Here is a 14,905-nt window from a genome sequence, read left to right as displayed (position 1 = left end):
TCTAGGCTGGATTCTAAATAACTTCAAAGTAAGACTTAGGTTCAACCAAAGAAGAAGTGAAGGACAAAAACAACTGGGTATGAGTAGGCAAATGGGAATAAAAAATATGATTTGAAATAGAAAACTGACTAGAAGAAGGACCAGTAGAAGTAATAAAATCATGTAACCAATTTGGTGCTTAGAAATTCGAGAGGACCGACGTGGAGGAACAGGTGGAGAAGAAGAACAACCTGAATACTTGTTGAAGTAGGTGAAGTGAATGAAGGTGTAGTGGCTGGATTAGAATCTAGAGTAGGTGGTAAAAGAGAGTTAAAGGAAAGAGAAGCAGGTGAAGGAGAAAGGTGTAAAAAATCAGAATCCAAGATTTGCAACTGTGGTGGAAAAAACACAGAACTGTCTGTAGGCGCAAAATGAAAAGGGAAAACAGTTCATGAAACTTCACATCCCTATTAACAAAAAAAGATTTTGTTTCAAGATTGAACAGAATGTATCCCTTTTGAGTGGGTGAATACCCCATAAAGATTGAAGGTATAGCTTTGGGAGAGAATTTGTCTTTGTAAGGAGTTTGTGCAGCATAACAGAGACAGCCAAAAACTTTGAGATGTGAGAGATTTGGTTGTTTATTGTAAAGAATCTCAAAAGGACATTTATTATGAAGAACAGAAGAAGGCAATCGATTTATCAAATAACATGCAGTTTTGACACACTCACCCCAGAATTTAAGTGGTACTTTAAACTGAAATTTGAGTGCTCTAGCAACCTCAAGGAGATGCCGATGTTTCCTCTCGGCAATCCTATTTTGCTGAGGGGTGTGAACACAGGAGCTTTGATGTATAATCCCCTAATCAGTAAACAAGGAAGAACACTCTGAATTAAAGAATTCAGAACCATTAACAATTCTGAAGTATTTTATAGAAGCAGAAAATTGATTTTTAACTAGGTGAATAAATTGTTTTAGGTAAAGAAGAGCTTCACTTTTATGCTTCAACAAATATACCCAGGTCATCCTAGAATGATCATCCACAATAGTCAAAAAATATCTATGGCCATTATGAGTTGATATTCTATAACGGCCCCAAATATCAAGATGAACTAGATCAAAAAGCTTAGCAGACCTAGTTACACTATTAGAGAAAGGTTGACAAGTTTGTCTAGCTAAAGGACACACAGCACAAGAATGAATCAAATTATCATCAAAGGATAAAGATTGCAGAAAAGGAACATGATGCAATTTAGAAGAAGGCACATGCCCTAAACGAGCATGCCAAAGACTGGTATTATTATCGAGCACAGAGTGCATACAATCAATAGAATGAATTTTAAACAAATGAGAGCTAGAAGAAACTGGAAAAGACAAACTAGAAGCTAGACTTGAAGAATCAAACAAATATAACCTGCGAGATTCTTTACCAATCCCCTTCATCTTTCTATCGAAGAGACCCCGTAAAACACAGAAGTCAGGAAAGAAAGTAACAGAACAATTGAAATCATGAGTTAATTTAGACACAGAAAGAATATTGTGCTTAAAATGGGGAACATGGAGAACATTAGTGACAGAATGATCAAAATCAAAGACATAAGAACCTACAGAATTGACAGGAACGATATTACCATTAGGAAGATGACCAAAGCGAGAACCACTAGCACAAGAAATTGGAGATATTAAACTCTGAGAATCAGATATCATGTGATCTGTGGCCCCCATATCCAGTATCCAACTAGGAGAATCCTCAGAAACAGAAAGACAGTGGGATAGACCTGCTATATTCGAAGAAGAATCAATAGAGGAGACCTTATTCAACAATTCAAAATCTGAGAATACTACTCCGATGTGAATGACGGAGCTGCAGCCAGAAGAACACCAGGTGAATCTATCGATCCAGAAACTAGATCAACTCTATAATGCTGGAACTAGTTGTCATGGACCCTGAAGGTCCTTTCTTTCAAGTAAATTTGAAAACGGCTAGATAACCAATGAGCCGATAACAGTTTTCTTTCTTGTGACCCCGAATCTTACAAAAATCACACAAACCATTGAATCGCCGACGATCCATGCCACCACCAGCAATAGAAAGCATAACGACAACTTCAGAGAACGGTGCAAGTCCCGATAGTTAAGTCCGTTGGGACTCCTCTTGAACAAGCATCGAATATGCTTTATTGACTAAAGGAAGCGGCTGCATAAGCAAAATTTGAGAACAGATGGCGGAGTATGTCTCATTGAGGCCCATGAGGAACTAGAAGAGTCGTTGTTGAATCAGATGCTTGAGATTATCCTGAGAAATCTCACACTCACAAGCCGAAAAAGGAACAAGAGTATGATACTCATCCCACAAAAGCTTTAGACGCGTAAAATAGATTGAAATCGTCATCTCACCTTGATGCAAAGTGGTGATCTCATGATGGAGAAAGTAAACCCTAGATCTATCCACTTTATCAAACCGCTCATTGAGGTCTTTCCAAACAAAAGCGGCATTGGAGGCAAATACTATTCCGGCAGAAAGTTCCTTGCTAACCGAGTTAAGAATCCAGGACAAGACGATTGCATTACACTGCTCCCACTGTGATTGCAATTCCTCTGCGTAATCCTCTTTCTTGCTGTCTCCGTCAACAAATCCAAGTTTATTCTTAGCGAGAAGAGCGATTCGCATAGATCGGCTCCAGACATTATAGTTGTCAATGCCAACGAGTTGGTGAGACACCAAAACAATCCCAGGTGTATCAGAAGGATGAAGATACAGTGGATGATTGAAATCAATGGTGGCTGCCATTGACGTAAAAAAAATGTGAGAGAGAAAAGAAATTTGAAAATGGCCCAAGAAACCCTTAAGTCGTGGCTCTTAATTCCATGTTAAGAAATGGAATCTGAAGAATACTTCTCAAAAATTAAAAATGAGTAAAAGCCATTACATCTGTTTATATACAAGAAAAAATAATTGAACTAACTGCTAACAAACTCCTAACTAATTAACAGATCCTAATCATAACAGGTATTACATTGGATATACGCCAACTCTAAGAGAGTACATCGATAATGCTTGGATTTCAGTAAGGTGTTCTTTAATGCTTGCTCATTCCTATTTGGTAACTGATGATATAACAGAAGAGGGATTGCAAAACATCCAAGAAACTTACTCTGATATATATATATATCAATCCTCCATAATTACATGATTAGCAAATGATTTAGGGACATCATCAGTAAGCAATATATAGTTGTAAACTTGAAATTTCCATTAATTAATTACTCTAATACTAATATGCGTGCCTTATTTTTTATTTTTTATTTTTATTTTTTGGGCTAGTATAAGCTAAAAAGAGGTGATGTTCCTAAATCAGTCCAATGTTATATGTATGAAAGAGGAACATCTAAGGAAGAAGCTCGTGATCACATAAGGAAGTTAATTGACACAACATGGATAAAGATAAATGAAGATCAAATGGCTAAACTTCCTTTCTCTTGGACGTTTATTGAAATTATTAAGAACATTACTAGAGTGTCTTTATTAATTACAAAAATGGCGATGGTCATGGTATTGAAGATAAGAAAACAAAAGATAGAGTGTTATCATTATTTGTCCACCCAATTTTTTTTCCCAAATGATTAAGAACATTGGAATTATTGCCAAAAAAATTCTTAGTTTTTAGTGAATGTGTCAAATCATTTTATGATCTGTTAGAATGGTTTACAATAAACTTAGGATAGTGTAAGGACTATCTTAATACATGTTGATCTCCTTTGCTTTTGATGGTTTCTGCTTCTCTCTCCTGTTCTATTTATGAGTCTTTTAAGTCTTTGCTTATAATTCTATTCTTATAAAAGGAATGCTACATGTTTACTAAAATTAAAAGAAAAAAAGAAAGGAAAGAAAAGATCAGTGCCAAACATATCACATGAGCCCTTGACCAAAAGAAATTTATTATTATGTAATTATTATTAACTTATTTTTAGATTTTAAATTATTTTTAATAAATAATAGAATAATTAAATATAATTTTAAAAGTTTATATAAGCCATTAATATCAATTATTTGGCATCAAACTATTAAACTAATCAATTTAACCACAAAAAGTAAAGATGTTGAATTTTTATTATTCATGTGTTAGTTACTAATTATTGTATAAAATGATAATGTAACAACATCGACCATATGTTATTTTCACAATGTTTAACATGCCACATATCCGCATAGCATTATTACTGTTCAAAATATTTTTTTCCTAAAATTAAAATTAAAATTTTGATCATTTATCTTTTAAATAATTTTATTTAGATCATTTAACTTTGAAAAGTTTACAATTTAGGTCATTAACTTTTTAAGGGATGGATTCTTTATTTTGATTTTATGAAATTCTCACATTTTGATTAGAATTTCTTTATTGCCTTATATAATCTATGATAAACACTTAAATATATGATGATTTAGATATCAAATACTTCACTAATGAATTTGGACATCAAATACATGTGTCATAACATTGCTACACCATCCAGTCGTTAGTCTCTAACGGTTATGTGACCAAAAATTTTTATGTACCATGTTACTGCCTAAATTGATATTTTTAACAGTTGAATGTTTGAGCCTAAACTCCTCGGATCATTAAATTGTTATCAATGTAATTTATACATAAAATATAATAAACTTCTTAACTAATAAAATAAGTAATTATAAAATAGTAGCATATGATAAAATAATAAATAATTGATAAATAGTTGTAATTCTTAATAGCATAACAGTAGCTAATAAAATTCTAGTAGAAATGCTATAACAGTACATGATAGATATTTGATAGTATAGAAATAAGTTATTGATTATATACCATAATTTTATAATATCAAAGTGTAGTTATGTTTTAGGATTATAATTTTAAAATTTGAATTGATGTCGATAACATGGACGCTGAAACTTATTAAAACCATTATTTTTATATCCCGAATACTAGTATTATTAAAGTGTATTTGAAAAAAAAAAATACACTGGTGTCAATGAACATAGTGCCTAACTCTAAAAATAATTCATTTTTATAGACCGAGCAATCATCAAGCGATGATTACAGGATGATGGAAGGTGGTGCCGGGGGTGAGATGACTGGCACCAATATACACTGTAGAAAACAAGTCATTTTTGTACAAAATTTTACTCTTGGGTTATTTTTAAAAATAATCAGTTATTGAGGACAATTTTGAAAAAAAGCCTGCATGATGTGGTGTATTACTGAAATTTGTCAGTTTGTCTTCATTAAAATAATTACCATTTGTGTAGAGGTCCACAAAGAAATAAAACTTCCGTAAACAAAGTTTGATCATAGATCATCTGAAATATCTTAAGGAATTATTTTTGTATTCTAATTATTTAAAATAATATAATATATTTTTACTTGAGAATATCACTCACATAAAAACGAGTAAAAATTAATAATATAAATAAAAATCATCAAGACAAAAAGTACAAGAAAAATAAAAGCATGTGAATCGTATTTTACTAAACAAACATTAACAACTTACTAAATTAACCATAAAATATAATTTATTTAAAAAATATAGGCACTAACAACATGTACTATTTTTTTAATGTCAATATTTATAACTTATATTATTTTTTAAGAGTAAAATATAACATACCTTATCCGCCTTCAATATTTTTTTTTTACATATTAATGTTTGTTAATGTATGTATCAACAAAAAATACTTCTATATATACAACTTCGCATTGTTCCAATTCATTCTTCATACCAAGTGATAACGATTTATTAAGCAGTAGTTTGAAGCTTTGGAAATGGCGTTTTGCCTGTTTAGTTCATTTTCATTGTGCAGTTTTCTCGTACACTCAAAATGGAAAAGCTTCTCATACAATGGGTCAAGCCTCCGAAGGTTAACTGTTTTTTCCGCCTCACAAAGTGATACTACAAACAAAACTTCTATTGAAGACACCAACATAACTAGACGATCGGCTAATTACCACCCTTCTATTTGGGATTATGGTTATGTTCAGTCACTCAGAAATGATTTTGTATAAGTATATTTCACATTCTTAGTGCATATATATGTTGCAGTTGACACTATTTAATTTTGTTTTGATTTTCCTTTTTTTTCCCTAATAAAGATAAATTTGGAGTAAGCTAACAAAAACTTGATGTGACCTGTGTGTATAGGATGAATCGTACAAGGTACGAGCAAGCAAACTGAAGGAAGAAGTGAGGATGATGCTTGGAAATATGGTGGATCCTTTGGAGAAACTTGAGCTTATTGATACCTTACAAAGACTTGGCTTGTCCTATCACTTTGACACTGAAATAAACAAAACATTGAAGAATATAAGTATCGATCGCATTAGTACTGTTTCATGGAAGAAAGACAATTTATATGCTACAGCTCTTGAATTTAGATTGCTTAGACAACATGGGTATAAGGTGGGTCAAGGTAAAACCAAAAATTAAAAAATTGGATGTATCAAATTTTATATCTAATTTAGTGATACTTAACATTGAATTATTTTTATCCACTAGATGTTTTAACTTGTTTTATGGATGATTTTGGAAACATTAAATCAAGCCTTAATCAAGATTTCAAGGGACTGCTCAGCCTGTATGAGGCTTCATACCTCATATTAGAAGGTGAAACAATGTTAGAGAGTGCTAGAGAATTAGTAGCTAAACTTCTCAAACAATATTTGAAGGAGAACAATGATCATCAATATCTTTGGATGCTTGTGGACCATGCCTTGGGGCTTCCTCTACATTGGAGGATGCCAAGGTTGGAAGCTAGATGGTTCATAGACGTGTATGAGAAAAACAAGGACAAAAATCCCATTATCTTAGAGCTTTCCATATTGGATTACAATATAGTCCAATCTATACACCGGGAAGATCTTAGATATGTTTCAACGTAAGTATGCCTACTACATATTAGACCAAAATTAACTCGCATGTGCTTTAGCACAAGTATGATTTTGTTTTTCTTTTTACTTTTATTATTTAGATGGTGGGAGGAACTTGATCTTGGCAAGAGGTCTAACTTTGCTAGAGATAGGCTGATGGAAAACATTTTATGAAGTGCGGGAATGATAATTGCTCCTCAAAATGGAAAAAGTAGAATATTTCATACAATGGTCAATGCGCTAATAACAGTTATAGATGATGTTTATGATGTTTGTGGAACATTAGATGAGTTAAAGCTCTTCACGGATGTTGTTGAAAGTTTTGTACATCTAATTTTATCTTCTCTTGGCAATTCTTACCAATGTTTAATAAGCTTTAATATATATAATATTGGTGTAATTTCAGATGGGATATAAATGAAATACATAGGCTTCCAAACTATATGAAGATATATTATCATGCTCTTTACAATTCCATAAATGAAATGGCTTTTGACACTCTTAAGGAACAAGGGATAGATGTCATTCCCTTCCTCAAGAAACTGGTATTAAACCAATTTCTAGTCTTTTTCTTGCTTTTCCTCATCAACTCTATTTGATTTGTTTTATTCATTTAGTGGACAGATCTTTGTAAAGCATATTTGGTGGAGGCAAAATGGTATCACACTAGATATACGCCAACCTTACAAGAGTACATTGATAATGCTTGGATTTCAGTAGGGGGTTCTTTAATGCTTGCTCATTCTTATTTGGTAACTGACCATATAACGGAAGAGGGATTGCACAACATCCAAGAAAATGACTCCGATATAATATATGGGTCCTCCTTAATTATACAATTAACAAACGATTTAGGGACATCACCGGCAAGCAATATGTAGTTGTAAACTTGACATTTCCATGAATTAATTACTCTAATACTGATATCCTTGCTGTATTTTTTTTTTTGGGGGGGGACTAGCATGAGTTAAAAAGAGGTGATATTCCTAAATCAGTCCAATGTTATATGTACGAAAGTGGAGTATCTGAAGAAGAAGCTCGTGGACACATAAGGAAGTTAATTGGCGCAACATGGAAAAAGATAAATGAGGATCAAATGGCGAAACTTCCTTTCTCTCGAAAGTTTATTGAAATTTGTAAGAACATTGCTAGTGTGTCTTAATTGATGTACCAAAATGGCGACAGCCATGGTGTTGAAGATAAGGAAATCAAAGATAGAGTGTAATGTGTGAAATCATCTTATGATCTTTTACTATGGTTTACAATAAACTTATGGTAGTGTAAGGACTATCCTAGTACATGTTATTTCCCTTTGCTTTTGATGGTTTCTGCTTCTCTCTATTGTTCTGTTTATTAGTCTTTTAAGCCTTTGCTTGGAACTATATTCTTAAAAAATGAATGCTACATGTTTTCTAAAAACAAAAGAAAGAAAAGAGAGGAAAGAAAAGAAAAATGTCAAACATACTACATGATCCAATGACGAAAAAAATATTTATTATTATGTAATTATTATTAATTTATTTTAGATTTTAAATTATTTTAATAAATATTAGAATAATTATATATAATTTAAAAATTTTACATAAACTATTAATATAAATAATTTCACATCAAACTATTCAAGTAACCAATTTAAGCAGAAAAACTAAACATGTTAAATTTTTTTATTATTCATGTTTTTGTTACTAATTATTCGATAAAATGATAATGTAACACATCTATGCTATTTTTACAACGTGTAACATGCCACATATCTGCATAGCATTACTACTTTTAAAATTTTTTTTCTTAAAATTTAAATTACAATTTTTATCATTTATTTTTAAAATATTTTATTTAGGTTATCTAACTTTGAAAAGTTTATAATTTGGTCACTAACTTTTTAAGTGATGAGTTCTTTATTTTGACATTATGAAATTCTCATATTTTGATTAGAATTTCTTAATTGATTAATGTAGTCTATAATAAACACTTAAATATATGATGATTTGGATATCAAGTACATGTGTCATAACACTGTTACACCATCCAATCGTTAGTCTCTAATGGTTATATGACCAAAATTTTTATGTCCCTAATTTTAATGCCCAAATTGATATTTTTAACGGTTTAATGTCTAAACTCCTGGAATCATTAAATTATTATCAATGTAATTTATACATAAAATATAGTAAACTTCTTAACTAAGAAAAAAGTAATTATAAAATAGTAGCATATGATAAAATAATAAATAATTGATTAATAGTTGTAATTCTTAATAGCATAACAGCAGCTAATAAAATTGTAGTAGAAATTCTATAACAGTACATGATAGATATTTAATAGTATAAAAATAAATTATTGATTATATACCATAATTTTTATAATATCAAAGTGTAGTCATGCTTTTAGGATTATAATGTAATATTTAATTGATTGATTCATTAAATTACATGTGTTTAGATTTAAAAATTATTAGTAAGTTAACTCAAAATTATTTTAAAGTTTAAATTAAATTAGGATATACTAAAAGTTACTTTTAGACATCCAGTAATAGTTTGGGCAAATTATTAAAATTTTTATTTTAGTTTGTCTCAGGATACATTTAATCATTTATGTTTGAAATGTTATGTTTTTGTCATTTACGTTATCATGTTGTAGCAGTTTAGTCCCTGAGCCATTAATTGTTGTTAACGGTGTAACGATAAGCTGACCTGATACATTAAATCATCATTTCAAACGAAAATTTTAGGCTAAATTCTACAATTGGTCCCTATTTTTTTTATTTTGAGCAATTTAATTTTTTTCTTTTATAATTTTTTAACTTTCTTTTTTTTCTTTTTTTTTCCATTCTCTTCTGCTTCTCTCTCTGTTTTCCTCCCTTCTTTATTTCTTTTAACGTAGTTTTTCTATATTTTCCATTTGTTAAAACTAGTCCACAAGCTCGTCTCACTCGAAAAAATAAAATTGTTCAAAAAAATAAAAGTATAGGGACTAGTCTTAACAAATGTAAAACATAGAAAAACTATGTTAAAAGAAATGGAGAAGGGAAGAAAACAAAGGGAGAAGCAGAAGAGAATGGAAAAAAAGAAGAAGAAAGTTAAAAGAAAAAAAAAGAAAAAATTAAATTGCTCAAAATAAAAAGAATATGGGGACCAATTGAATAAATTAATCTAAAATTTTTATTTGAAATGATGATTTAACGTGCCATGTCAGCTTACTATTACACCGTTAACGACAATTAACGGCTAAGTGACTAAAATGTTACAACACGATAGAGTAAGTGGCTAAAATATAACATTTCAAATATAAGTGACTAAAATGTAACCCGAGATAAGCAACAATGACTATTTTAATAGTTTACCCTAATAGTTTATTGTTTATATCTTTTAAAAAGAATTTTAATTAATATTATATATTTTCTAATAATAAATTAATTCTCCTTAATAATATTTAAATCTTAATTAGTGTTGATTAATTGGAAAAATTAATGTAAAACTTTTAATAAAATTACTAAGGGTTTAAATTATGTTTAGATGATTCTAAAAATCAATTTTAGACCTCTAATAATAATGTGTCACTTTTTATTTTTAATGGAATTTCTAATCAATATACACTATCTAACATTAGATTAATTCTCTTTTAACAATAATTAAATCTGTGTTAATTAATTACATAAAATTAGAGTAAAACTTTTAATAAAATCAATAATAATAGTAATGTAACGTTTATCAGTTTTTTTTCAATTAGATTTATAATTTAGGAAAGGGTTAGATTAGTAAGTAAGCTTTAAATGGGTTTAGAGTTTAGAGTTTTACATTTTATTTAAAAACAATTTAATTTTAGAGTAAAAATAATAATAAGAGTTAATTTGATATTTTTGATGTATTATATTATTTATACACCTTAAAAAATATAATATAATGTGACATGTTACTATTGGGTGCTTAAAATGTTATTTTTAATATCATCCTAATTTAAATTAAATTCATAATTTTGTGCTTATGTTTTTTTATGCTGAAATTTTTTAAACAATATTATTAGTAGAAGATTTATATATTTATATATATCTTCTTCTTTATAATATTGTTTTTATATATAATGATTTTATGAGACAGACCTATCTTTTCATATATAAAAAAAATTTGTGAATGCCAATATAAGGAGCGAAACTAAATTTTGAAAAATTAACGAACACCAATGAAAAGAGGGAAACACAATTTCACATCTCACACATCTAATATCAAATTTTATTGATATAAAAGAGGGAAACACAATTTCACATCTCACACATCTAATATCAAATTTTATTGATATTAAATTAGACTGAACGATTAGAAAATAACAATGGAAAAAATTATAAAAGAAATCTTTTAATTAAGAAATTGAAAAAAAGAAAACTAACAAAAAAAAGTTTAAATCTGTAACGATTCGAAGGTTAGTGGTGTTAAAAATTATGATTTCGGGACCTCGTTTTCGTAAACCAAACTCATAGATATTTTTATTAAATACTTATAGAGCTATGCTAGGAATGAGTTGAAATTTGAATTAGAAATTTTAACGGCTTAGTGATAAATTAGGGACAAAGCCTAAATCACAAAAATCGCAAAAGTTAATTTTATTAATTTCTAATAGTTATGAAATTTAAATATTAATGGTTAGAGGATTAAAATGGAAATTAGACCCTCCTAAGTTTTAGTGGACGGCAATGGCATGATGTACCGTAGAATTTTAGTTAGATTTTATATATTATAATAAGATTTAAGTTGGTAAAAGTGAAAGGAAAGAGAAATGCTGGTCATTCTCTTCTTCCTTAACCGATTCCACCATTGAAGAAGTGGGGGAGAAGCTTCAAAATTTCTTCACACATTCGACCCTTTTATGTGGAGAAATTTAAGATACGTTTTTCATAAAATTTTTTTTATGTTTTTTTAGATTGTTGTAGCTCAATTTAGCTAATCTGTGCATTTGTTTTCAAAAATGTTATGTAATATCTCAAAATTAAGGGTTCGAAGGATTTAAGTGTAACACCAGAAACTCGACCTAGAAGTTAGACCAAATTTCAAAGGTTACATTAACCACCTAAAGAGGTGGAAATAAAACCCTGTTATAAACATGGAAAATTCTTTGCTAAACCATTATGCTTCGTAAATTTAGTGAGTGAAATGAAACGTAGTTATCTTTTGAAACAACATTCAATAGGTGTTTAAAAACAGTTAGGAGTAAATCAAATTGGCGTTCTTGAACAATTTCAAAGTAATAAAAAAGTCCTCGTACCACTGTGCACTTAGACTTGTGTGCATAATTTGAATAATTTATCACAATATTATTTGAAATCAAATTGATCAGAGAACTTCGAGACCTCCGCTATGTCGAGTCCAGCTTTCGAATATGGAAAGTACCTAAAAGAAAGAAACATTAAGGTTAGGTGAGCTACGTGAGCTTAGTGTGAGTCCGAAATAAAAAAAATCGACAAAACAGAGTAACATAAAATATTCCAAATAAGCAAATGCACACGAATCACATACAAAGAAACTCAACCCGGTAATCCAGTTTACAAAAATGTATTCAAAGCATTTCAAACACATATTAATTAACACACTTATTATAATATATTAATCAGTCTTCCTTCTCTTCGCAACCAAAAACCCCAGTTTTATGCAAATGTATGAATGCACACCAAACACTAACAGTCTCACAGATACAAAAACTCATATTCAATCGGTCAATTTCAGAATCAGTTTTACTTGTATCACAACCAATATATAATGATAACAAAAATACCTCAAATTCATTTATCACATCACTTAAGCACATAAACAAACAATTAACTTAAATCTAGTAATTGTAAATACACATTCGCTATCTAAGCGATCGAAAAATAGAGTCCCAACACATTTACAGAAGCATCAATGAACGTTGGACTATAGAGGAATTGAAATGGGTCAACTTACAACACAAAACAAAAATCTGTGAAATAGGGCCATATGATCGTGTGGAAAGGTCTAGACCGTGTGAAGAACAACATGGCCATACGGAGGAGACACACGCTCGTGTGTCTGAGTTATATGGTCGTGTGAGTAGACCGTGTAACTCACTATCCAAAAGTGCCAAAATAAAGAGTAGAGTAGACACAACCGTGTCGAAATCACACATGCCTATGTGGTTAAGGGACAAGATTGTGTGTCCAAGGTACACGTCCGTGTGAAAATAGACAAAATCCCCAAACAGTAGCCACAAGGTCGTATGGCACCAAAAATGTCAAAAACCCTAATTTCCTAATTGCACACGACCGTGTGGACTACCCGTGTGTAGCAACACCTGTATGGCCACCCGGTTGGTTACGAAACCACACCGAAACAAGCTAAAAATTGTGCTTTTGATATCGAAAAGTCCCCAACCCTTTGTAACTCAGAAATATCCCAAAATATACAGAATTTCATACAATTTAATAACAATACAACACTTCAATTAATCAATTTCTAAAACACACAAGAAATTGCCAAATTCCATAGAATCCAATAATAATTTGATACCAAAGTTACACAGGTTTAGAACACACACCTGATATACGCTTTCTACGCACTAACAATTAACCGACGTGCCTCAACCTATCATTCTGAACTTGATTCCGAAAAGGTCAACAATACTTCTACTTAGCCTCATGTAATTGGGCATTTTCTCTAAAGCTTTAACTAGTGGTATATTAATGTAAAGTTGCTTGAAAACCTCTAAAAATCTTTTAAATTGAGCATTTTATTTGGAATTATAGAATTGTTGTGGAAAAGGTAGAGGCGGTCGTACTTTAGGTTGATGATATTATTTTGCTGTGACATTTTTATTGGCAACCTGATCTGGTTTTGCCACAACATTCTTCTACTTACCCTTCTTAAATGTAGTATGTTTTTCAGATGGATCTGAGATCTTTACCTGGTTGTTACTTGTATTATCCTCTCCTATAGCGACATCGTGAACAACATCACTCAACTGAGTCCCACTTCTAAGGGTGATAGCCTTGCACTACTCTCTGCCTTGTGTTCTTGACTTCTCGATATCACTTGGCAATACTTTTTGTGGCATTGAATTTAGAACATTCACTATTTTCCCTACTTAATTATCAAGAGCTCAGAGAGATGTAGCCTAACTTTGAATTACAGCATCATTCTTGGCCATAATTTCCTTTAACAAAACTTCAATGGATTTAAAAGATGATGCTTGACCGTATTTAGTATTTATGCCTCGGCATAAGTTGAACATAACCAAGCGGTGCATTGTTGACATTTTGGCTTACGACAATTTTGAAATTTCTGCACCTTAATTACCCCAACTAAAATTCAGATGTTGCTTCCACCCTGTAGTATATTGATGCTGGGTTTGATAGGCATTCGTCAAACATATTATTTTCCCCACAATAAACACATGACAACTCTGTTGATTTCATCTCATGGACTACAGTTGGATTTTTCATGTTTTTAATCATATTAGCTAGAGAAGATACCTCGGCCATTAACGAAATGATTGCATCAAGCTCGATGGTTCCAGTAGCTCTTTCAGTCGTCCCAACTCTCATGGTCAGATACTAATAATAGTTGTTGGCAATCTTTTCCAAGATCTCGTATATTTTATTATAAGTGTTGTCCAACAACGTACCATTGGCAGACGTATCAACTACCATCCTTGTGTGTGCATTCAGTCTGTTGTAAAACATCTCCATTTGAGTCTAATGTTGGAATCCATGCATTGGACATTTTTGAACTAACTCCTTAAATCGTTCCCAAGCTTTATATAGCATCTCATCCTCCATCTATTGAAAAAATGTAATATCGTTTCTCAACTTAGCATTCATAATAGGCAAGTTATACCGTAGCAAGAATCTCTGACAAAAATCATACCATGATGCCACTATTCCCAATGGAAAAGCATTTAGCAATGCCTTCGCACGATCTTTTAAAGAATATGGGAATAGCTTAAGTCTCAATGCGTCTTCAAGAACACCCTACTATTTAAATGAATCACATACTTCTAAAAAGAGTCTTAAATGTAATCG

The 14,905-nt window shown here is 30.8% G+C and overlaps 1 non-coding gene and 1 pseudogene across 1 annotated transcript; both read left to right on the top strand.

Annotated features, from left to right (window-relative positions):
* Positions 1-5,730: 5,730 nt before the first annotated feature.
* On the top strand, positions 5,731-8,104 carry LOC108482754 (terpene synthase 10-like; annotated as a pseudogene).
* A 6,484-nt stretch (positions 8,105-14,588) lies between these two features.
* On the top strand, positions 14,589-14,695 carry LOC128293529 (small nucleolar RNA R71). The gene has a single exon (XR_008283710.1). It is a non-coding gene; the product is annotated as a small nucleolar RNA R71 (small nucleolar RNA).
* The last annotated feature ends 210 nt before the right edge of the window (positions 14,696-14,905 follow it).

Source organism: Gossypium arboreum, chromosome 5 (genome assembly GCF_025698485.1).
Source record: "Gossypium arboreum isolate Shixiya-1 chromosome 5, ASM2569848v2, whole genome shotgun sequence".
Lineage (NCBI taxonomy): Eukaryota > Viridiplantae > Streptophyta > Magnoliopsida > Malvales > Malvaceae > Gossypium > Gossypium arboreum.
Note: the sequence above shows the minus strand (reverse complement) of the source record. Positions and strands in the feature narration are given on the sequence as shown.